At 43.0% G+C, this 24,037-nt stretch overlaps 1 protein-coding gene across 1 annotated transcript in view; it reads right to left on the bottom strand.

Moving 5' to 3' along the window:
* Positions 1-10,918, bottom strand: part of LOC115098231 (spindlin interactor and repressor of chromatin-binding protein-like) — a 162,502-nt gene extending 151,584 nt beyond the window's left edge. Inside the window, exons 1-2 of the mRNA XM_029614688.1 lie at positions 10,837-10,918; positions 939-981 (exon numbers count right to left, since the gene is read on the bottom strand). The gene's annotated coding sequence lies outside the window, so the exon portion shown is untranslated. The remainder of the gene's footprint in view (positions 1-938; positions 982-10,836) is intronic.
* Between the last annotated feature and the right edge of the window lie 13,119 nt (positions 10,919-24,037).

Raw genomic sequence — 24,037 nt, 5'->3', positions numbered from 1 at the left:
CCTTTCAAAAATTAATTACAGCTACTGAAATGTTTAAGGAATATATGCAATTTGTGTTAAAAATTCCTCAACAATCATTACCAGCTTTAGCGAAAGCATACTATATACCCCAGATCAAGTGGGTAATTTACAATCAGAGGAGTCAATAAACTTAACAGGAGTAATAGAAACTTCTATTGATACTGATATATCCACAAGGTGTACTCTCCTTGTATCTTTTCTGTTTTCAACAGAGAGAGATACTGTACTCCGGTTATTTCTCAGGCGTCGTCTTGAGAGATTCCACGGACAAGTCTGGATTTATCCAGATTTGTCTAGGACTACTCAGTTAAAAAGGAAAGAATTTCTAAAGTTAAAATCAGAAATCATACTAAGGGGGGCTACATTTATATTGAAATATCTTTGCAGATGCGAGTTAAAATATCAGGAACAGAAATATGTGTTTTATGAAACATCTCAATTGCAATCTTTCCTGGAAGCCCATCCCCCAAAGATGGGAAATGGTTAATAGGGCAATTATTAAGGATTAAGTTGTTAATCTCTGAATTTGAAGTGAAAGTGTAAACTTCCTCTTTAGGAACATGCCAGTATGGCATGTTCCTCTTTAGGAACATGCCATACTGTCGTTTAGAGTCGTTATTCTTTTGAAATCGCTAATGTTAAATTCCTTTTCCTTGGAAATGCCTTGAGAAAAAACAGTGAATGAGTAAAATTATTACTTCAGTAAATATTTACTGTATAATTATAAGGAATATCATTAATAATTCATCACGGGTATCATGATCTGTATACCCGTGATGAATTATTAATGTATGATCCTTATTGAAAATTTAGAAAAAAAAAAAGTGGGAACCTAAGGTTTATTAATTTTCCTAAACTGCTTTTAGTGTCACCTAGGGAAATATTCAGACGATTCTTAGTTGAGGTATTAGGAGTACCTGAATAATATATACTGCCAGTGTCCAAGATATATCTTCCTCCCTTGAAAAGAAAAGATGTCCTCTTAGTGGACAGACAACATTCTCCAACTGGAGATAATCTTGATTTAAACTACTGTTCTTAAGAATTCTGTTAGCACATTAGCAAAACCATCTACACATTGTTTCCCTTGCTCTTGAACCTGACAGATGGGCCGAGCGCACTGTTTAACACGTTGTTGGACATGCATCCACTACCGCTATACTGTAAGGGGTTTAGCACGTTGACAGGGCAGGTGTTAATTTCTAAACAGCCCAAAAAACCGTATAGAAAAGAAAATACTGCTTTTCTATACACCCTCTGACTTAATATCCTAGCAATATTAAGTCAAAGGAACCAGCGTCCGTTTTCCTATCAGTGGGTTCGGAAAAATGACGCTTGTAAAATTGAGCGTGTTTCCTGAACCCGCTGACAGCTACCTCTCCTGGGTTTCTGCTAATAAGGAAGCGCTAGAGATGAGTAATTGTCCCTAGCGCCTCCTTTTTAGCGTGCCCCCTCGTTTAAATACAGGATTGCGCACCCAGGAAAGGTGGCTGGGTGCACGTTGGGAGAGCGGGCGCTCAACACAGAGCGCCCATTTTCCCAAGCTTCTTCTTGTATCGGCCTGAGAGATTGGCTATTGAGACTATTTCTGGCACCAAAGTGATACCTTTTTGCAGCTCAAGATTAAGCTGTTTCCAGAAGTCACAAAACAAACTCAAAAGGAGCATATGCAGTTTTTTCCTTTTTCTTGTTGCAGCAAGGAGGGACTTTTTTCCTTAAACTTCCTTGAAAATGCTGTACCAGATATAATGATGCTTCATATATATATATATTTTTTTTTTTTTAAGTCTTTATTAAAGTTTTCATCTGCAATACATTGTCAAACAGTTGTACAATACATATTTGTAAAAAAATATGAAAAACATCACTAACATGTACAATTTATCCTGTGCTGAGGATTTACTTTCTGCGTCTTTTATTCCCATCTCATCCCCTCATCCCTCCCTTCCCCCTCCCCAAAAAGACATACACCTTCTTCCATGTTTAATATACATCCACAAAGTTTTAACCATTAATGACAATTATTATGATTAGTTGTTGACTAGATCTCGGATGTTGAAATGACCGATGCACGATCCATATACCGTAGGTGTTACTGAGCTCAGCAGAATGCTGGTGGCTGGGGATGAGTTTTCCCATCCCCCCACTGAATGTGATGGTCTAGCAAGGTTATTATTGCGAGATATCAAACTATGATTCCTCATAGAGGGTATCCTCTTGAAAGATATAGTGGGACCTGAGAGTAAAATAAGTTTGTAAATTATGAACTTATAGACTGCTGCCTCTCATTCATAGGTTGTCAAACCTTATGGTAACAGGCTAAATGATTATGTTTGGCAGCTGTTAAATAATCTAGTCTACGATACTCTTGTAATTTAGCCATTACTTCAGAGAGTGTCGGAATTTTGGAAGATTTCCAATGTTGGGCAAGTACCATACGAGACGCTATCATAAGGAATGTACAGAATTTTTTATGGTAATGATCCATCCCAACTAAGGGGTGCATTTAAAAGAGCAGCTATGGGTTCCCACGAGAACTGAGTTTTCAGTAGTTAGCCTAACCACAGTGCTATAAGCTTGCCAATACGGAGTTATCTCGGGGCATTCCCACCATATGTGAAAATAGGGACCTATCCTGCCACAATCTCTCCAGCATAGAGGCGATATAGTGCGGTAAATCCTATGTAATCTTTCAGGATCTAGATGCCATCTGTACACCATCTTATAACTATTTTCATGTAGTCTGGCGGAGATAGCACATTTACTAGCTCTCTTAAAGATGACATCCCAAGTTTTTGCTGGGAGCGGTCCGCCCAGATCCCCTTCCCACTTCATTATGTGGGAGATAGGTTTCGATCCTGGGAAGCTAAGTAACCAGTATATCTGTGAAGTCCCCTTAGAGGTTTTGTCTGCATTAGTACATAAATTCTCAAAAAGCGATCTAGCCCCTCTCTCAGTTTCTGGGTGTTTCTAATGAATTTAATAAAATGCTGAAGTTGCGCATGAGCTAGGAAGCTAGGTGATTCTAAGGCATATTTATCAGTTATCTGGTCTAGCGATAATAGTTCCCTCCCCTGAAGCAATTGCCCAAAAGTAGTGATACCTGCATTCTGCCAAGCCCGAAATGCATGCGACTGATAGCGATTGCAAACTTTTTATTATGGAATAGAGATGTTTGGTAAAAGTATGAATGGTCCCCCACTAGTTTAATTTTCCATTTAGCCCAAATCTTTAAGGTGGTTTGTAAAGACCATGGTATACTCTGAATAGGCTGCCAGGTGTCTTGGGGTTGCCAAGGCAGGGCCCCAATGGGCATGGTACCAATCATAAGCTGTTCAGCAGTCACCCATTGTTTAGGTGTGTGTACCCGTGCAATATCCATTAGTGCCCTCAACTGCGATGCTACATAATACACTTGTAGATCGGGAACTCCCAGCCCCCCCTGAATCTTGGTTTGAAACAGTATATGTCTTGCGACTCTAGGAGGTCTGCGCTGCCAGATAAAATCAAAGATTTTCTTCTGGAGTCTATGGGAAAGATTTGCTGAGAGGAAGATTGGCAATGTAGAGAACAAATACAAATACCGAGATAATACGTTTATTTTAATAATTGCAATTCTCCCCAGCCATGTAAATGGACCTTTATGCCATTTGTCTAGATCCTTGTCAATGGATCGGATTAAAGGTAAATAATTGAGGGTAAATAAATCCTCCAAAGTTGATACCCAAATATTTCAGGGACATTTTAGCCCAACGAAAGGGAAACTGCCTGGAGATGTTTGTTAGATTTACATTTAGTAACTCAGATTTTTCAAAATTCACCTTTAACCCTGATTCTTTGCTGAATGATATCAATTCCTGTTCAACTCCAACAAGTGAATTTCTAGGTTCGGCTAAGGTAAACATGATCTCATCAACGAATAGTGATAGCTTAAAGCTATAATCACCTAATTGAATCCCTTGTATGGCTTGGGATGCTCATATACGCGTTGCAAAGGGTTCTAAAAACAAAGCAAACAGCAGCAGAGAAAGTGGGGATCCCTGCAGACTCCCTCTACCAATCAGAAAACTATCTCCGTAGCCCCCATTCACTTTCACCATTGCTTTCGGCGCATTATATAATTGTGTTATCTATTGTATAAAGAAAGGACCAAAATTCATTTTGGCTAGCGTTTGAAACAGGAAGGGCCAATGAACTAAGTCAAATGCCTTTTCTGCGTCAATAGAGAGAAGAGCAACTTTTATGTTCTCTCTCTTTGCCCACCATACTAAATCCAGGATTTTCCGCACATTGTCTATGGCCATTCTTTGGGGAACAAAACCTACTTGATCAGAGTGTATCATGGAAGGTAGGTACCGTTTCAGCCGCAGTGCTAATATTCTGGCCAGGATCTTTAAGTCTTGATTAATCAGAGATATTGGTCTATAAGACCCACACAAAGTGGGGTCCCAGCCATATTTAGGCAATACAGTGATACCAGCTACATTAGATTGCACTTGAAAAGATCCCCCATCCCGAATAAAATTAAACAGGTCAGTAAGATGAGGGGCTAATGCGTCTGAAAGGGCTTTATAATATTCCCTAGGGAATCCATCAAGTCCTGGAAATTTGCTATTTTTGAGAGTTTTAATCACCATCTTCACTTCCCCTATGGTAATAGGGCTATCTAGAGTAGCCTGTTGCTCCAAAGATAAAGAGGGTAACTCCATAGTGGTTAGATATGTCTGGATATCAGAGTCTTGAGTTTGGGTGTTAGTGCTATACAGAGTGGCATAAAAATCAGTGAAGCATTTCCTAATTTCAGTGGGATCTGTGGTAATATTTCCACTTTGGTCTTTTATTTTTGTAATACTACTTTGCGCCATTCGTGCCTTTAATTGGTGGGCGAGAAACTTGACCGCTTTATCACTCCCCTAAAAATGTGTTTGTTTGGTGAGCTCTAACTGGTGTAAAATGAGGTTATCATCTATGGCATGTAATTTAAGTCTAACTGCGGACAGTTTTTTATAAATCGTTGGGGACTGAGACTGAAAGTGTTGTTTTGATAAGAGTTCAATTTCCCTTAATAGGGAGGTTCTGCGGCTTTCCCTCTTTCTCTTAAGTGCTGTTGCCTTCGCTATACAATGCATGCATTCCCATAAGCAACATTCCCATAAGCAACTGATCGAAGACATGGTGGAACTATTTTGTTGATAATATTCCTGCAACTGTTTTGTCAATGTGATAACAAATTGCTCTTCTCGTAGCAGTAATGCATTGAGGCGCCAATAAGTCTGTCCTCCATGCCCTCCCTGAACTGATAGATCCATCCAGACTGCTCCATGATCGGACCAAGTGATGGGTTTAATCTCAATTTTTTGTGTTTTGAGTATTAAGCATTTATCTACTAAAAAGAAATATATGTGAGAGTAAGAACTATGGGGTTCGAGTAGAATGTATAGGCCCTTGTGGATGGATTACATTGTCTCCACAAATCCACTAAGTTCCACTCAGTCATGATAGACTTTAAAAAGGATCTAGCACTTTGGTGATGTGATTTCTAGTTGTCTAATGCATGGCTTATAGTGAAATTAAAATCCCCTCCCCAGATTATAGTGCCTTCCCCATGCCTGTCCAGCAGCCGCTTAATTTGTTGTAAGAAGGACTCCTGACCCTGTGTGGGAGCATAAACGGACAATAGTGAAAATATGTCCTCCCCATTCTGATCTTGAGAAACATATACCTGCCCTCCTCATCTGCGATGCTCAGCAACGTATCAAATATTATAGCAGAGGAGATGAGAACTCCCGTGCCAGCATACCTGGAGGTTTTACCTGCAGCAGCTAGGAAGACATGGGGATATTCTCGAAATGAAATCAGGCGCTCATACCTTTTCCTTAGATGGGTTTCTTGTAAGAATACAATTACTGCGTTTAACATTTTCAATTCCCTATGCAATAAGTAACGCTCCCTGTGTGAATTGAGTCCCTTGACATTAAGTGTGACAATACGGATCATTGCTGAGGTCAGTGTCCTTGTCAAATATCAGGATGCTGTTATGCCATTGAAACCGGAATTCCCTTCCCTGAATAGGTTGTAGATCAGGTGTAATTCTTATGTCCAGATACCATAATGTATATGGTATTGGGCTGAGTTGTAGTGGCAATGTCCCTTTCCTTGGGGTAAGTATCCCCCCACATTTGATCCACTTAATCATCCCAGCAGATCCCTGCCTTAGGGAGCAGATCACCCTTGGCAGTTGGATACCCAGCCCTCCCCCTCCCCCACCTCAAATACTAACTTTCAAACACACAACTTTTATAACTTTCCCCGCTTTCTATTCAAAATTTTTAAACATTCACGCAGAGCTATGTAATATTAAATATCTGAGCAATAGCTCATGCAAGGTTAATCAGTCAGTTTCAGCCTTGGTCAGACAGGTTATCTTGTGGCTTGCGAGATCTGCTTGCAGCACTGCATTTTGCTTTTTCTATGCGCCGCCATTTTGATGCTGGTGCCCTGCTGGAAACCCTTGATGCCGGTGGCTGCGTTGGTAGATGAATCTCTAGGCCAGCTTGCTGGAAGATGGAGCTTGCTTCTCCCGTAGTGCCCTCATGTTGAAAAGATAATGCGAATGCAAAGTTCCATCGGTATCGTATGGCAGTGTGGCACAGCGCTTCTGTCACAGCACGTAGGTCGTATCTCTTCTTTAAAGTATTGGAAGCCAGGTCCTGACACACTGCGACCTCTAAATTATTCCAAGCCCAAGTTTTTTTTCATATGGTCAATATGGTGTCTTTTTGGGCATAGCTGTGAAAATGTATTATGATATCTCGAGGCCTGCCTTCCCGATGCACTCGAGGGCCCGGTGTGCTCTCTCAATTTTTATTGCTACATTTCCAGTCTCCTGGTCCGGGTCATTCTCAGCTGCTGCCTGGGTAAGAAGAAATGAGCAAAAAGCCGAAGTCTTTAAACAGAATATTCAGCTGTTTCAGGTACCCCTCTGAGCCGAATACTTTGGCGCCAGGACCTGTTTTCCATGTCTTCTAATTTCTCAGATAGTGTAAATATTTCTTCCTCTAGATCTTTTTTATCTTGAAGTAATCCAGCAATAGCGGTATCGTGGCAATCGACGTGATTGTCGATTTTGTCTACTCTCTGCCTGAGCGTCATGAAGTCTTCTCATAGCTCAGAGAAAGATGTAAGTCCTCCTTATGTTGTTTCATGTCGGCTCTAAGCTCCATGAACCAGTCTCTTAAGACTGCCTTAGTGGGGAGATCAGCTAGGCTTGCGGTAAAGTCGATCGCAGCTTGAGGAGATAGGATAGGAGCTTCTGCTTCTAAACCCTCCATTTCCCCCGCCATGCAGTTAGAGATATCTGGCCCTGTTTTCCTCCGTTCCGACGCCGTCCTTGTAAACAAAAACTTTTGCAGATCTACTCCTTGCTTTTTCATGGACATCAGGCCTCATAGATGTGAGAGATTGGAGAGTGAAAATGTATTTTTTAGCTCGCATTGCTAATTAAAGCAGGTTATTGAGGTGGAGGGTTTCAGGAGCTTTAGGCAAAAGCGTCCATCTTACCTCGTGGCGAATAGCGCCCCCCCCCCCTCATATATTTTTTTTTAACCTAGCCAGCTGTCTTGCTTCCTAAGCAATAAGGTAGTGCAGCCAGAGTATGACCCAGTATGGACTATGTGATGTTATCATCGCCTCTGTCCAGTTTATCTTAAATTATTGGGCATTGTCAGCTACTAGTGATTTTTTTGAAGGCCATTTTTGCTGTATGTATTTTCTTTATTGAATGTTTTTGGATAGTGTAATTGAAAGCCCTCCTGGTTTTGAGAACTTGTGTAAGACTTGGATATGTTATTAATCTTGAATTGTGTTTATTAGTTCTTGTTCAACTCATTTTCTTCAAGATTTAATATTTTGATTTTATTTGAAAAGCATATATAAAAGTTAAAAAAAAAAAATTCATGATATTAAAGTCACCTTCCTAATGGCAATCACATCCACTAGAAGAGTAAGCAAAATTCAAGCACTGATAATTTACCACCTTTTACCAGGTTTTTCAAAAACAGGGTAGTGCTTCATACACAAAGATTCTGCAAAAAGTGGTCTTACAATTAGGCCTAGACCAATCGATTGTCCTTCCAACATTATTCCCTAGGCCTCACAAAAATCAGGCAAAGGCTGTTCTCCATGCCTTGCATTGCAAGAGACCCTTTTCCTAGGCAGATCTTGGCTTCCTGAGTGCATCTCGCACCTGGGATAAGCTACTATATAATCAGTCTTAAGTTCTGTACATACCTTAACTGCCTGGACATGGATTCCAGAAAATAACCTTTTTTAAAACCTGAACTCTTTGATAAATGTTACCCATAATTGTCAACAGCAGGTTGTCAGGAAGGGGGGAGACTAAGGATGCTTGGGAGTCCCCAAATGTGTGACTGACTTTGTAGCTTTCCCATGGAGAAAAATGAGTTGCTTACCTGTTAATAGTTGTCCAACAAATCAGCCACAAAACTCCAGTGGGAGGATATATCAGCTTGTCTATTAACTATCAATTCTGTTAGCTAAGATATTGAACTGAGGGGACCTCATGTACCTACTGGGTCTGTGCTGCACACCGCACATGCTAAAAACTAGGGCACTTCTGTCCTCGGTGCCATCAATGTCAACCAGTTGAGTGACTGACTTGACCTGCTGTTCAGAGAACAACCATTACAGGTAAGCAATTTATTTTTAATCCATGACCAATAATTTTGTTCTCAATAACTTCCACCATTTTACCTAACATCAATATATTTTTATATATATTTTCAGATTCACCGATCTGTGAATATATAGGACACCCAGAGTTTTTTGAAAATTGGCATTACATTAGCTATTATTTCTTTATTTAAACATTTTATATTCCACTGATCCACAAATCTCAGCAGATAACTAAATATACAAAATAACTGTCACAAAAACAACTTAAAAATCAATTATAAAAACAAAGCAACATATTTATATTTATCATTAGCTATCCTCCAGTCCTCAGGTACAGAGACAGATTTGAATAATAGATTACAGATTACCAGTAGCAGGTTTATAATTTCATATTTGAGTTTCTTTAGAACCTGTTAATAGGAGAATACATAAGAACATGCCATACTGGGTCAGACCAAGGGTCCATCAAGCCCAGCATACTGTTTCCAACAGTGGCCAATTCAGGCTATAAGTACCTGGCAAGTAACCAAAAACTAAGTCTATCCCATGCAACTGAAGCTAGTAATAGCAGTTGCTATTTTCTAAGTCATCTTGATTAATAGCAGGAAATGGACTTCTCCTTCAAGAACTTATCCAAACCTTTTTTAAACCGAGCTACACTAACTGCACTAACCACATCTCCTGGCAACAAATTCCAGAGTTTAATTGTGCATTGAGTGAAAAAAAGCTCTCTCCTATTAGTGTTAAATGTGCTACATTGCTAACTTCATGGAGTGCCCCTAGTCCTTCTATTATCCGAAAGAGTAAATAACCAATTCACATTTACCAGTTCTAGACCTCTCATGATTTTAAACACCTCTATCATATCCCCCTCGGCCGTTTCTTCTCCAAGCTGAACCATCCTAACCTCTTTAGTCTTTCCTCATAGGGGAGCTGTTCCAACCCCTTTATCATTTTGGTCACCCTTCTCTGTACCTTCTCCATCACAACTATATCTTTTTGAGATGCAGCGACCAGAATTGTATGCAGTATTCAAGGTGCGGTCTCACCATCGAGCGATAGAGGCATTATGACATTTTTCCATTTTATTCACCATTCCCTTCCTAATAATTCAATTCTGTTTGCTTTTTTGACTGCGGCAGCACACTAAGCCATCAATTTCAATGTATTGACACCATGACACGTAGAATACCATCAAGTCCCAGAGATTTGCTACCTTTTAAGAAAGAACCTGATCTCAAGCGTTCAGATAATGGGAAGTGGCAGAGACTTTATAGATAGCTTGGCTCATGGGAAAAAGAGATTTATTGGTCATATACTGATAAATTCTAATAATCTAGTTAATCTTGTACTAGAGGACATATAAAGCAAAGTAAACAGCAGTCTGAGGCACAGTAAAAACAAAACAGTCAAGATCTGGGAATCTGGGCAAAACAAAGGAAGCTCCATTCAGAGAAAACTGGCACACCATAGTTGAAAACGATAAATGAGGATGACCATGGTCATCTCTACAGGAAGGCAAATCAAAACACCAACTAACCCAAGCCCCATTTTTTTTTTTTATTAGTGGGGGTTGTGGGAGGCTGTGCTTCTAGTCTCTTCCTGCAGGAGGAAAGCAGTTTTTCTTACCAGCAGCTACTTCCTCCTTTGCCACCTTAAACATATAGGAGGATTATTAAGACCACCCAGTTGCACTCTAGGTGCAATGCCACAGACCCCAGTCGATTTTTGGATCCTCCCCACCCACTCATATCCTAGCAACTAGGGCTCCTCTGTGCTCATCCCAGAATTTCAGCAATTCTTGTTACTGTTTTTGTCTCCACCCCCTCCCCCTGGCAGGCCTTTCAATACACCAAGTTCGCTTCAATTATTTTAAAAGACTAATATAAACAACTTAAGTCAAATATAATTCAAAAGCAACATTCTGATATCCGAATTGCCCAGACCCCAACCCTCTGATGTTCGTATCATATTATACCATAATTATAATTATCACTATTACACTTCAGTCACGTTACCATTCCTGTGCTATTCTATAACGCTAAACATGTTATAACAGCTACGCTCTTGGCTGCTAGCGAGGGCCGCCAGCTAACTAAACTCCGCCGATGACCGACCTACCAGCACCGCCCCACAAGGCGCCAGGCCCGACCGACACTCCGCCTTCCTCGCACGCGACTCCGCCTTCCTCGGGGCACGCAGGCGCGCGCACACCCCCACCCTCTCCACCTCACGGCCGCAGCAACTCCCACTCCGCAAAGGGAAAGCGCCCACGGGTTTTCCTCCTCGTGCGCATGCGCAGAACCATACCCAGCCCGCGGAGGCGAACTACTTCCGCACCGTCTAGCGCACGCAAGGTGCATGCGCAGAGCAGGGCCCAGCCTGAGCTTTTCGGCACTTGCAGCCTCCTGAAAACAACGAAGGTTGCCTGTATTGGCGCCATTTCTGAGAGGATTAAAAAAAAAAAAGGTTTTCGAGACGTTTGCATGAAAATGCTGTCTAACAATGTAAAGGCAGGAAGGATTCGTCTCTTCAGGCTGAATCTCGTTCCTTAAACAACCGAATTAATTAGCCTTCCCTTGTCCAAAGTGTGCCCTGAGCGCTAGTGAAGTAAGAAAGATTTCTAAAACTCCGGTGACCTGGTTTGTTTTTAGCTCAATTACAGACCGATACCGGCATTTGGACGCGCTAGCTTTACCCCTTATTCACTAAGGGGTAATAGCGCGTCGAAAACGCGCGTCCAAACCCCCCTCCCCCCCAGACTAACAGGCCGATACAGTACAGTGCGCTCTGGCGGAGCGCACTGTTAACCCGCGATTGGACGTGCATCTTTGACACCTAGCTTTACCCCTTATTCATGGCGGTATTAAGTTGGAGGTCCTGAAAGTTAAAAAAAAAAAAAAAGTTGAAATCGGCTTGCGGGTTGAAAACCAGACGCTCAATTTTGCTGGCGTCTGGTTTCCAAACCCGTGGCTGTTAGTGGATTTGAGAACCGATGCCGGCAAAATTGAGTGTCGGCTGTCAAACTCGCTGACAGCCACAGCTCCTGTCCAAAAAAAGGCGCTAGTGTCCCTAGCGCCTCTTTTTGCCACAGGCCCTCATTTGAATACAGAATCGCACGCACAGGAGCATCGCCTGTGCACGCGCCGGGAGAGCGGGCATTTGCCTGCTCTCCCGCATCTTTTACTGTAGCGGCCCATAATAGCGCCTGCAACATGCAAATGCATGTTGATGGCCCTATTAGTCATTCCCCTGCGATACAGTAAGTAAAACGTGCAGCCAAGCCGCACATTTTACTTTAAGAAATTAGCGCCTACCCAAAGGTAGGCGTTAATTTCTGCCGGCACAAGCTACTATAAACCAGGTTGCTGCCCCCACGAGCTTAACATGCGTTGGAGCCTGCCAATGTAGAGAGAGCCGTGTCTGGATCTGACATGTTTTGGACCTGTCAAAAAAGGGTTTTCAACCTTGAGACTGCAACCTGCCGCAGCCAAAGTGAAGAATGGTGGTATTGGGGTGACTGGGACCTTCTCTCATCCCCCCCACTCAGGCTACGAACAGGAAGATAAATTAGTAAATATTTCTCCTGTGGTACTCCCCAGCCCAAGCATGGGGGTAATTCATAATCGCGGGGGGGGGGGGGGGGGGGGGGGGGTATAAAGTTGCCATGTTGTTACAGAAGCTCTTCTTAACTTTACAAATGTTGCCATGAACAAATATGATACTCCAGGTAGATGAGGCAGTAAGAACTCAAGATCTTCGCAAAAGGCACTTGATTTTCCTCCCATTAAACAGGCAAGGCTTCATGCCACTCCAGAACAAGCTTTCTGTATGCCAGCACCCAGTCTTTGGAATTCCCTTCTTTAGGAAGTTATGATAATTGGGTACCCCAATTTGTACTAAAAACTTTTGTAAGCAAACTTTTTACTAATTTTAATTTGGATTACACCTTTTGGGATGCAGTTTTATGGTTTTTGTTAACATTTTAATCTTTTGAGCAATTAAATAAGAAGTCAGTAAACTACATCTTATTTAGAATATATTTTGTTTTTTGGATTTTTTTTGTAGTTTTAGCATTTTATGTTGAATTGTGTATGCTGAGTTGTAAACTGCTTCTGGCTACGGCATTAGCGGCCTATAAATGCAAATAAATAAAATAAGTCACCTATTGCAGTGATAATCCATGGTTGGGGACTACAGACTGCAACTCATTCTAGAACCAGGTGCATAAGCACTCTATGCAATGGTGACACCTACTGACCAGCTGTAAAGGCCGAGACTCCGCTCCTGCCTTCCTGTCCCATATTGCATAAATCCTTTCATCTTTCCAGAAGAAGAAATAACTCCTGCCCTTGTGGAAGGAAGGTGGAGTATGGCACTACCCTATTGAAAATGATCTCAATCCACTAACATATGAGGTTATTTGAACAAGGACCAGTGTTGAAAAACACCCTCCAATGTAACTTCAGATCCAAGAATACTTATTTTGGTTTCATTATTGCATCCATTCCCCCCACCCCAACCCTGCAAACTCCATGGCCAAAAGGAGACCAAATGGAGAGCAATATCACCCTCATTCTATTTATGTATTTACTTATAGTCATTTGATATTCTTTTACCAAGAATGGCATCAAGGCACATTATAATCCATTTAAATCAACAATTGCAAATAAAATAAATTTGCAGTGGTGATCAAAGTCACAATAGGGTAAATAGCTCAAGGTACTTGATCAGAAGCAGGGGGAGTAGGATCAGGGAGAAAAGGGTTGCTGCAGGGAAGACCAGGTTGCCCTGCCTTGACTTTCTTTCTGAAGCTAAGGCAGCAAGGTTACTAAAACCTTAGTACACCAGCCCCAACTTACTATGAGACAAATCACTGCTTTCCAACTATTGGGCCGATACAGTTAACCCTCTACCGGACGCGCATTTTCGACGCGCTAGCGTTACCCCTTATTCAGTATGGGGCCGAAAATATGCATCCAACCCCCCGAACGTAATAGCGCCCGCAACATGCAAATGCATGTTGATGGCCCTATTAGGTATTCCCGCACGATTCAGAAAACAAAATGTACAGCCAAGCCGCACATTTTGCTTTCAGAAATTAGCGTCTACCTTAATTTCTTCGGGCACCAGGAAAATGCACAGAAAAGCAGTAAAAACTGCTTTTCTGTGCACCCTCCGACTTAATATCATGGCGATATTAAGTCGGAGGTCCCGAAAGTTGCCAAAAAAAAAAAAAAGTGAAGTCGGCCCGCGGGTCGAAAACCGGACGCTCAATTTTGCCGGTGTCCGGTTTCCGAACCCGTGGCTGTCAGCAGGCTCGAGAACCGATGCCAGCAAAATTGAGAGTCGGCTGTCAAACCCACTGACAGCCACCACTCCGGTCCAAAAGGAGGCGCTAGGGATGCGCTAGTGTCCCTAGCGCCTCCTTTTGCCTGTTTTTACCTCCGGGCCTAATTTGCATTCTGAATCGCGCGCACAGGAGAGTGGGCATTCGCCCGCTCTCCCGCAGACTTTACTGTGTTGGCCCGTATATTTGGAAAATAATATAGTAGAGAATGCTTTATGGAAAAACTCACCTACAGATGCAAAAGAGAACCAGAAACTGATTGCCTAATCTGGACCCCATACTGTGCATAAGTGAGGCGTACTCTCATACCATATTGACCAATGGTGACTATTGTTTCTGTTTTTAGTATTTTATTTGCAGTACAGATATTATCAAAACTTCAATAATTGTTCAGCGTGTTGCTGTCGAAAGTGATTTGATCACAATGCATGTCTTTAGAAATTAGCCTATTTCTTTAAACAGAGCTATGTTTAAAAAAAAGACACTAAAACCAGTTCATGTTTTTAAAATCTCTCTCCTCTATGCATGTTGTAACAGACAGAAAAAAATCCCAGAAAACACTCAGATGCTTAAACAATATCAACTTGGTTTAGGGGTACTCAACCCAGTTCTCAGGATACACCAAGGCAGTCAGGTTTACAAGATATCCACAATAAATATGCATGAGATTTGATACAATGGAGGTAAGTACATGTAAATCTACCTCATGCATAGCTATTGTGGATATCTTAAAAACCTGACTAGCTAGTTATGTCCAAGGATTGGGTAGAGAACCACTAGCATGTGTTCTCAAGGTTTGGTATCACTTAAGCCAGATCAACCTGGAGCAGCTGAACTAGGGCTGTTCTGTCCCACAGCAAGCATGGAGATGTAGTTCTTGCTTTTCTTAGGACAGGATTTCTCAAACCCAGCCTGGGAATCCCACAGCCAATTGGGTTTTCAAGGTATCTCAAGCATATGCATACACTGGAGACCCAATCTATGCAGATTTGCCTCATGCACAATTATTGTGAATGTCTTCCAAACCCAAGTGGGGGCCCAAGGACAGTTTGGGAAGCCCTCTATTACAAAAATCCAAAAGAATTTCCTTCATGCAGTGTGGCAAAACCAGAATGAGATTGGCCTCTTCTGTTTGAGCTGGGTGAAGCTGAAACCTTAACTGGCATTAGAGTTAGCAAATGGCTCCATATTTTTGTCAAAACAGGATTCCCCAAGCCTGGTTCTATCTCCACATCATGAATGGCGAAGCAGAAATACAAGTCCAGGGACTGGATCAGCCTGTCCAGAAAGACAGCTGGAAACTACTGTGCAGTCTGCATTCACATAACAAGGCTGAAAATACATGAAAGACTTATAGGGACTGAACAGTAACAAGAGAGCCTATTGCCTAATTTATCCTGGTGTTATAATCTGTAAACTCATAGTCTTAACAACATATTTCCAACAATAGAGTCCTAAAGATGTAAATAAATAATATGCAGTCATTCCTTCAGCACAACCCAGCTTGTCCTATCTGCTGACAAGGTATAGACATGGGGGACAGGGCCCTGCAAAGTCCCTGATTTATGTCCACATCTGTCCTTTTCTCTTCCCACACCCTGGGCAAAACATTGCACTGACAACAAGCATCAGCTAGCTCCTAGAAAGAACATGCTTTCATTTTCCCTCTAGCTACACATCATGGGGAAAAAGAAGACAGAGGAAAAAAAAAATGTTTGTGTAAATATAGAGTAATGGAAATCTGGTCAAGAGGTTAAAAAAAGGAGAAACAAAATCTTCTGATTGCAGACCCCAAAGGATTATGTCCAACTGGGGGAAGCTGGAGGGGAAAGTGCCCGCACCTCAAGGCGCAGGTGAGCGTCCCAGCTGGCAAGGATGTCTGCCTTCTCGCGTGGACTCCAGTCAACTGTGTCTGGGTGTTTCTGGCGGATGTGTCTCTTGATGGCACTGAGTTTCAGGGTGACCAGGGTGCTCCCACATACCATGCAGATAAGGCTGTCACGGGTAGTAGTCAGGTCCATCAGGTACACCCGCCGCCACTCTTCCAAGCACCGTGGTTCCCGGCCAGCAGGGGCACCCCTGGCAGCCCCATGGCTACCATCCACCACATCATGGGAGCTCTGCGAAACATCTAGCCCCAGTGACACAATCCTCCCATTGCTACCTTCTGTGGACGTATCATCACCCATATGAGGTTCTTTTCCTATTGAAATAAAAGCAAACAAATTCAGTAAAATTTCCAAGAAGGAATGGGAGTAACCTGCATAGAGGGACCATGGATAAAACTCAAACATCAATAAGCATGAATTTTATTTTATTTATTTAATTTTTACAACAGTCTCACTAACCTTGACTTTCAGCATTAAACAATGGAGTGTTTGGGAAGTTGCACTGGGCCTAGTTTTTGTACTGACAAATTGCATGTCCTAGAAATAAATTGCCATAGAGAGTGCCAACAGTTGAAGAAGATCAAGAAGTTTAAAATGATCTGCGCAGCTACAGAATCTTGCCTGGAAAGCTGTATTATCACAAAAGGCTACAGACAGGAATGATGTACAGAAACAAAGAAACGTGACAGCAGTAACATGCAAGGTAAAAGTGAAAATAGGGTCAGCTTCTGCAGCTTAATTCCTCAACCTCCAGACAAGTGCTTAAATTTAACTCTTGCCCTGACTCAGGTGCTAAAAAACCTGCAGTAGTGCCCTCACAGCTCTCTGCATTGGCCATGAATAGTTAACTGCCTCCTTTGCATGGTGTTAGCATGGGCTTGCAGTACACCAGCCATGGGCTGTTTTGAGCACGCGTTTTTTCATATACACATAAGATTAACACAGGAAAATGTGCGCAATACCATGCGCAAACACTTGCAGCAGGTCTACTGCAGCTTATTACACTGCCCCACCTATTGAGTCTCCCAATCCATACCAACTTTCAGCTCTACAAACCCTACCACTCCCTCAGAGATCCCCTGTGCTTGTCCCATACTTTCTTGAATTCAGGTATTATATAGCATTACATCCCTGTCTACAAGAATAGATATGAGGCGGCAAAAACAAAGTAACAAGACATCTTCATTCTTTCACAAGAGTCCAGCATGGTCAGCTGCCAATTTAAGGGATGTATAGGTATATTATAACTAAATTCAGAGCAGTTTACCTAGGACAAGCAAGCATTAATCTCTAATGCACACTGCTCCCTAGGACAACCATGCATTACAAGCAGAAAGTACTTATTACTTGTACAGTTTAGAAATCACAATAAAGGACATTATTGTTGCAACTATCAAATTAACATTAATGCAATCAAATCACCAACTTACCAGTAGAACAACTTGCTGAAGAGTCATTACATTGTTTCAATTCACAGAGGTTACTACAAATCTTGGTTATAAGACAAGGTGTTAGCTTAAATAATGATTTTTTTAAGAAGCAAAGTCTGAAATGGCCTACCAAGCAATGGTGGTGAAGGCCAGCACTATAACAGATATGGAGTGCAGTGATGGGGAAAGGGTTGCAAGGACAGGTAAAAGACGTGTTTTGGGCTGTGTAAAGAAATTTGGATATTAGATTTAACTACTCTCCATTCTGAGCTCAAGGAGAATTACAATCCTGCCCTAGACCTCCCTTCCCCAGAGGGACAATCTAATAGGGGGATGCATCAAGCCACAATAGGGCTATAATGTGCGTTAAAACCTGTATATCACGGAATACAGCCTTATCGCGATGATATCGCACAATATCTGTGAGATTGTGCACAACCCGGCCAGTTCTCGCTCCTATTACAAGTTGCTTTGCTGGGATTTGCATACATGAATTTTACAAATCCATGCAAAGCAGCTCAAGTGTAGACAATCTGATGGAAATAAAATAACATGGCTGACTTAAGAAATTTGACAGCCACATTAGCCACACCTATTTGAAAAACAATCTAATGAGGGAGCATCAAGACCCAAACGCGAGTCCTGATGCTTCTGCGTTAGATTCTAAAGGGACAAACTAACAAAAAAAAAAAAGGCGGACAAAATGGTTACCTGTGTGCGGCAATCAAACCTGAAGGCCCCCACCCCCCCCCTTTCATGGTGGCTCCAACAAACGAAAGTAAAAAAAAAAATTATTAGCAAATGGTCACAGCCCCCCCAAACAGGCCATTATGGCCAAAGAAACACCCCCATTCCCCTTGCAAAACACATAATTGGCGATAGGTCCCCCTGGCCTCTCCCCCCCTCCAAATATTTAAAACCTTATTGGTCTATAATGGTCCCCCCCAACCTCCAAAGTCCTAATCCATACAGGGGCAGCTCCCCCAACCTCCATGCCGCTACCTTAAAAAAAAAAAAAAAAAAAAAGGCAAAATTTGTCTATCACAAAGGCCCAGGGAGCCCCATAGCCCTAGGCGGTGCCATTTAAAAAAAAAAAAAAAAAAATGGCACAGACCTGAACTTGCCCGATTTCCATGGCTGGGGCAAGGTCTGGGCACCAGACCTTGGCCACATGGTTGTGGTCAGGTTGACGCCATTTTGGAAAATGGTACGACCAGGGCAAGGGGTTGCCATGGGCCCTTGCAATGGACAGATTTTGCTTTTTTTTTTTTTTTAAGACAGCAGGGTGCAGGAGGGGGGGGGGGGTCACTATATTTATTTGATTTATTCCATTTTTTGGCACTTCAAAGCAAATTATATTCGTGTACTGTAGGTATTTCCCTGTCCCCCTAAGGGCTCACAATCTAAGAGGGTCATGTTATCAAAATGTGTTAGGGCCTTAATGCACACGATAACGCCGTAACGCATACGATAAATATCGTATCACAAATTGCGTGTGCAAATTTTTCATTTGTATTCAAATGAGAAGAGTTTGGGTGGAGTAAATGGAAAATCAGGGTCAGTTAGTGTGACGTGCGATAGAGAAATGCACAGCAACGCAGGTTTTAATGCAGGAAATAACCACACCTTTTTCTTGTGCATTGTGCCTGTGTTAGCTGTGCGTTACTGGCCAAAAACATTTTAATTGCGAATTGCAGTTTGGGAAGGGAAAGGGGAAGAGTGACTCTGTGGAGGCTCACATATCTGAACTTTTTATACCGCTGTAAGAGGGTGCACTAGTAACTCGGGGTGAGGTTTGGGGGGGCAGTTTTACATGCACAGTCATATGTATGAACAGCACAGTTACCATCAGAAAGATTTAATGTGATTTGGAGTGATGAAAGTTGAAAGAAGAGTAGATATGGTCCTATTGGATCATATCGAACGCTTTTTCTGCATCAACTGCTAGCAAAACTGCGCGTTTATTTTCCTTTTTCATCCACCAAATAAGATCTATGACTCTATACACATTGTCGGCATAAACCCCACCTGATCAGCATGGACCAAAGCAGCTATCACTTTGCTCAGATGGTTTGCTAATACCTTAGCTATTATTTTAAGATCGATATTAAGTAGTGATATCAGTCTATATGAGCCGCATAAAGTAGGGTCACGCCCAAGTTTTGCTATTATGGAGATGCCAGCTAAGTTGGCCCCTGGAAACAAAACTCCATCTCTGAGGGGCTGATGCAAAAAAAAACAAAGGCACTGAAAGCAGGCACTGGTTATCTGACCGTCCTTTTCCCGAACCTGACTACTGCCACTTTTTTTTTTAATTTTATTAATCTTTCCTTCCTCTGACTTAATATCACCACGATATTAAGTCAGAGGATGTACAGAAAAGCAGTATTTTCTGCTTTTCTGTACTAGGGATGTGAATCGTGTCCTCGATCGTCTTAACGATCGATTTCGGCTGGGAGGGGGAGGGAATCGTATTGTTGCCGTTTGGGGGGGTAAAATATCGTGAAAAATCGTGAAAAAATCGTTAAAAAAATCGAAAAAAATCGAAAAAACCGGCACATTAAAACCCCCTAAAACCCACCCCCGACCCTTTAAATTAAATCCCCCACCCCCAAATAACTTAAATAACCTGCGGGTCCAGCGGCGGTCCGGAACGGCAGCGGTCCGGAACGGGCTCCTGCATCTTGTCGTCTTCGGCCGGCGCCATTTTCCAAAATGGCGCCGAAAAATGGCGGCGGCCATAGACGAAAAAGATTGGACGGCAGGAGGTCCTTCCGGACCCCCGCTGGACTTTTGGCAAGTCTCGTGGGGGTCAGGAGGCCCCCCACAAGCTGGCCAAAAGTTCCTGGAGGTCCAGCGGGGGTCAGGGAGCGATTTCCCGCCGCGAATCGTTTCCGTACGGAAAATGGCGCCGGCAGGAGATCGACTGCAGGAGGTCGTTCAGCGAGGCGCCGGAACCCTCGCTGAACGACCTCCTGCAGTCGATCTCCTGCCGGCGCCATTTTCCGTACGGAAAATGGCGCCGGCCATACGCGTATGGCCGGCGCCATTTTCCGTACGAAAACGATTCGCGGCGGGAAATCGCTCCCTGACCCCCGCTGGACCTCCAGGAACTTTTGGCCAGCTTGTGGGGGGCCTCCTGACCCCCACGAGACTTGCCAAAAGTCCAGCGGGGGTCCGGAAGGACCTCCTGCCGTCCAATCTTTTTCGTCTATGGCCGCCGCCATTTTTCGGCGCCATTTTGGAAAATGGCGCCGGCCGAAGACGACAAGATGCAGGAGCAGGAGCCCGTTTCGGACCGCTGCCGTTCCGGACCGCCGCTGGACCCGCAGGTTATTTAAGTTATTTGGGGGGGGGTTCGGGAGGGTGGGGGATTTAATTTAAAGGGTCGGGGGTGGGTTTTAGGGGGTTTTAGTGTGCCGGCTCACGATTCTAACGATAAATCGTTAGAATCTGTATTGTATTGTGTTCCATAACGGTTTAAGACGATATTAAAATTATCGGACGATAATTTTAATCGTCCTAAAACGATTCACTTCCCTATTCTGTACAACTTTTTCGGGTGCTCAGAAATTAATGCCTGCTCCGGGTAAGTGTTAATTTCTGAGCGCATTGGATGCACATTTTTTTTGCATTGGGAGGGAATAGATAATAGCCTCATTCACATGCATTTGCATGTGATGAGCGCTATTAGTTTCCCGGTGCTTTGGACGTGCGTTGTGGAGGCGCTAATCCCCTTATAGCGTAAGGGGCTGTGCACGCACCTACGCAACCCATGTCCAACTGCGGCTGAGCGCACTGTATTGCATCAGCCCCTAAATGAATTAAACATATTTGGGAGACCACCAGATTTGAAGAGAAGCATTTATAAAATTGTGCAGTAAAATCATCAAGCCTGGCACTTTACGTTCCTTAATAACTTGCAGAACTTCAAAAGCTGTAATTTCTTGATTCAGCATCCGTTCACGCTCCTCAGATAGAACCGGAAGATTAATATTTTAAAATATATGTCCCAATTTCTTCATTCCATAATGTGGTTTTCCCTAACATGGTCTTTTTTTTGGATTATTGCCAATTTTATGTCTTGCAAGGTGGTTCCTTTGGCTGTAATGGTGAGTGGCAAGTGGCAGCCCCAGGTGAGGAGGGGGTTCAGATTTGACCCCTGCACACTGGCTACCATTTTGGCCACTTTTTTGTTGTTAGATTGGCCCTTTAAGGTGATGATGGCGCCAACCTTTTGGGGGCGGACACTGCACATAAAGGGACCAAGCTCCCTTGTTTTGCTACAAGATAAATCAAAACAATGTTTTTTCAGGGAGGGGCCCATTATTGCAGCTATACTCCCCCTATTATACAGGCCAATACAGTACAGTGCGCTCCGGTGGAGCGCACTGTTAACCCACGATTGGACGTGCATTTTCAACGCGCTAGCTTTACCCCTTATTCAGCAAGGGGTAATAGCGCAGCAAAAACGCGTGTCCAACCCCCCCCCCCCCCCGAACCTAATAGCGCCCGCAACATGCAAATACATGTTGATGGCCCTATTAGGTATTCCCGCGTGATACAGTAAGTAAAATGTGCAGCCAAGCCGCACATTTTACTTTAAGAAATTAGCACCTACACAAAGGTAGGCGTTAATTTCTGCCGGCGCCAGGGAAGTACACAGAAAAGCAGTAAAAGTTGCTTTTCTGTGCACCCTCTGACTTAATATCATGGCGATATTAAGTCGGAGGCCCCCCCCAAGTTAAAAAAAAAGTTACAAATTAAAAAAAAAATAAATTTTGAAATGGGCCCGCGGCTTGAAAACCGGACGCTCAACTTTGCCGGTGTCCGGTTTCCGAACCCGTGGCTGTCAGCGGGCTCGAGAACCGACGCCGGCAAAATTGAGCGCCGGCTGTCAAACCCGCTGACAGCCGCCGCTCCTGTCCGAAAAGAGGCGCTAGGGACGCGCTAGTGTCCCTAGCGCCTCTTTTTGCATCGGGCCCCAATTTAAATAAATTAATTTAGTGAATGGCGCACACAGGAGAGTGGCCCGAGCGGGCGTTCGCCCTCTCTCCCGCGACTTTTACTGTATCGGCCCGATAGTGGGGTACCTCCCATGAATAAACATTGCAGCTTAATGCATCCAGGCCTGTTTGTACTTGAAGCAATGGAGGGTAAAGTGAATTGCCTAAGGTCATAAGAAGCATCAGTGGGAGAAGTGAGATTTGAACCTTGGCTTTCTTGGTTTTCAGCCCGCAGCTCTAACCATTAGGCTTCTCTATCCAAAGTGAACAGATCTCAATGGGACACCTTGGATAGACCATTTTGTATCTGCTATCATTTATTATGTTAAACTAAAATAGCAAGAACTGTGTAAAAGGATCATGTTCTACCATGAGCAGGCAGGGACTGAGCTGAAGGACTACATGTGCTATTTGGGTCATTCTTATAGGGGGGCAAATAGGGGTGACCCCCTGGGCTCTGCACCACCATGGTAGTACCATCTCCCATATTATATTTTCAGCATGCCAGGGCCCACCTGTGGTGGATTCACCCTGGGCTCTGCACCATCCCTAAAGTCAGCCCTGAATGCTATGCAAGAATAATGACTGTGTAGAAGGGTTGAGTTTCCCTATAACATATCCTATCACGAAACCGCAGCAATTATGTAGAAAGACTAATTGCACCTGCAAACATTTCTCCCCAAGAGCAAAGCAGCACTGACCAGGTTGCTGGCCCAGTCTCCCTTTGGACTTAGTGCATCTTGTTTCCTCCAGCTGTTCTTCAAAGTCAATGGAAACTTCTATTTCAGCAGGTGAAGAGTCACCATGAGCCCAGTCTGTAAAAAAAAACAAAAACAAAAACAAAACAGTTTTTTTCTTAATCCCCTGTATGTGTCATTCAAGACACTGGGGTCCAGTTGCCAAGCATACTATACAGCAGTAATGTGCAAGAGCTGCATAGATTCTTGTTATAATCCTACTGCTACCATCAGTACCTCATTGTGGGAGCCTTAATATAGTGATCTCTGACGGCAGAGACTTTGGTACTATCTGCACAGCACTAAATAACTATTTGTGAAGTGAGGATGGAATGCAGGCAACTGAAACAGTAATATCACTTTTTTTTTTATTCCAGTGACCACTACTTAAAAAGTCATAGGTCAAATTGACAAGAAGCACCCTTAACCGCCCCACCCAGAGAATGGAGGCAAATGTAAGCAGTGATGACATCACAGTCCACCTACGTTGGTACCACAACCAGTTTTTAATTTTGTTTAAGAGAACCTGGATATGGGTAAGAGAAAAAAAGGCAACATTTTACATCAGCGTGATATAACCACATCACATGCACAAAAATAATCTACAGAAATTTAAAAAAAACACCCCATGACGTCACAAACACTCAAAATGGCCACCCTTACCTACCCCTGGGCTGGTATCTACGACTAATAGGGAGGAGGTACCATTTGATGCTAAGGTGATGTCATTATACACCCCCACCAACTCAAAAAAAAAAAATCAACTTCAACCGCAAGATCTGAAAAATCCTTTAAATAAATAAGTCAAATACGATGACGTCAGCGACCAACAAAATGGCCGCCCCCGAGGCGCGTTTCTGAAGGGGGATAGTGAAATACGGAACCCCCGTGTAAAGGCAGAGGAGGAGGG

The sequence above is a fragment of the Rhinatrema bivittatum genome, chromosome 8, assembly GCF_901001135.1.
Source record: "Rhinatrema bivittatum chromosome 8, aRhiBiv1.1, whole genome shotgun sequence".
Taxonomy (NCBI): domain Eukaryota; kingdom Metazoa; phylum Chordata; class Amphibia; order Gymnophiona; family Rhinatrematidae; genus Rhinatrema; species Rhinatrema bivittatum.
The sequence above is the reverse complement of the archived record's forward strand: the minus strand, read 5'-3'. Positions and strand labels throughout refer to the sequence as shown.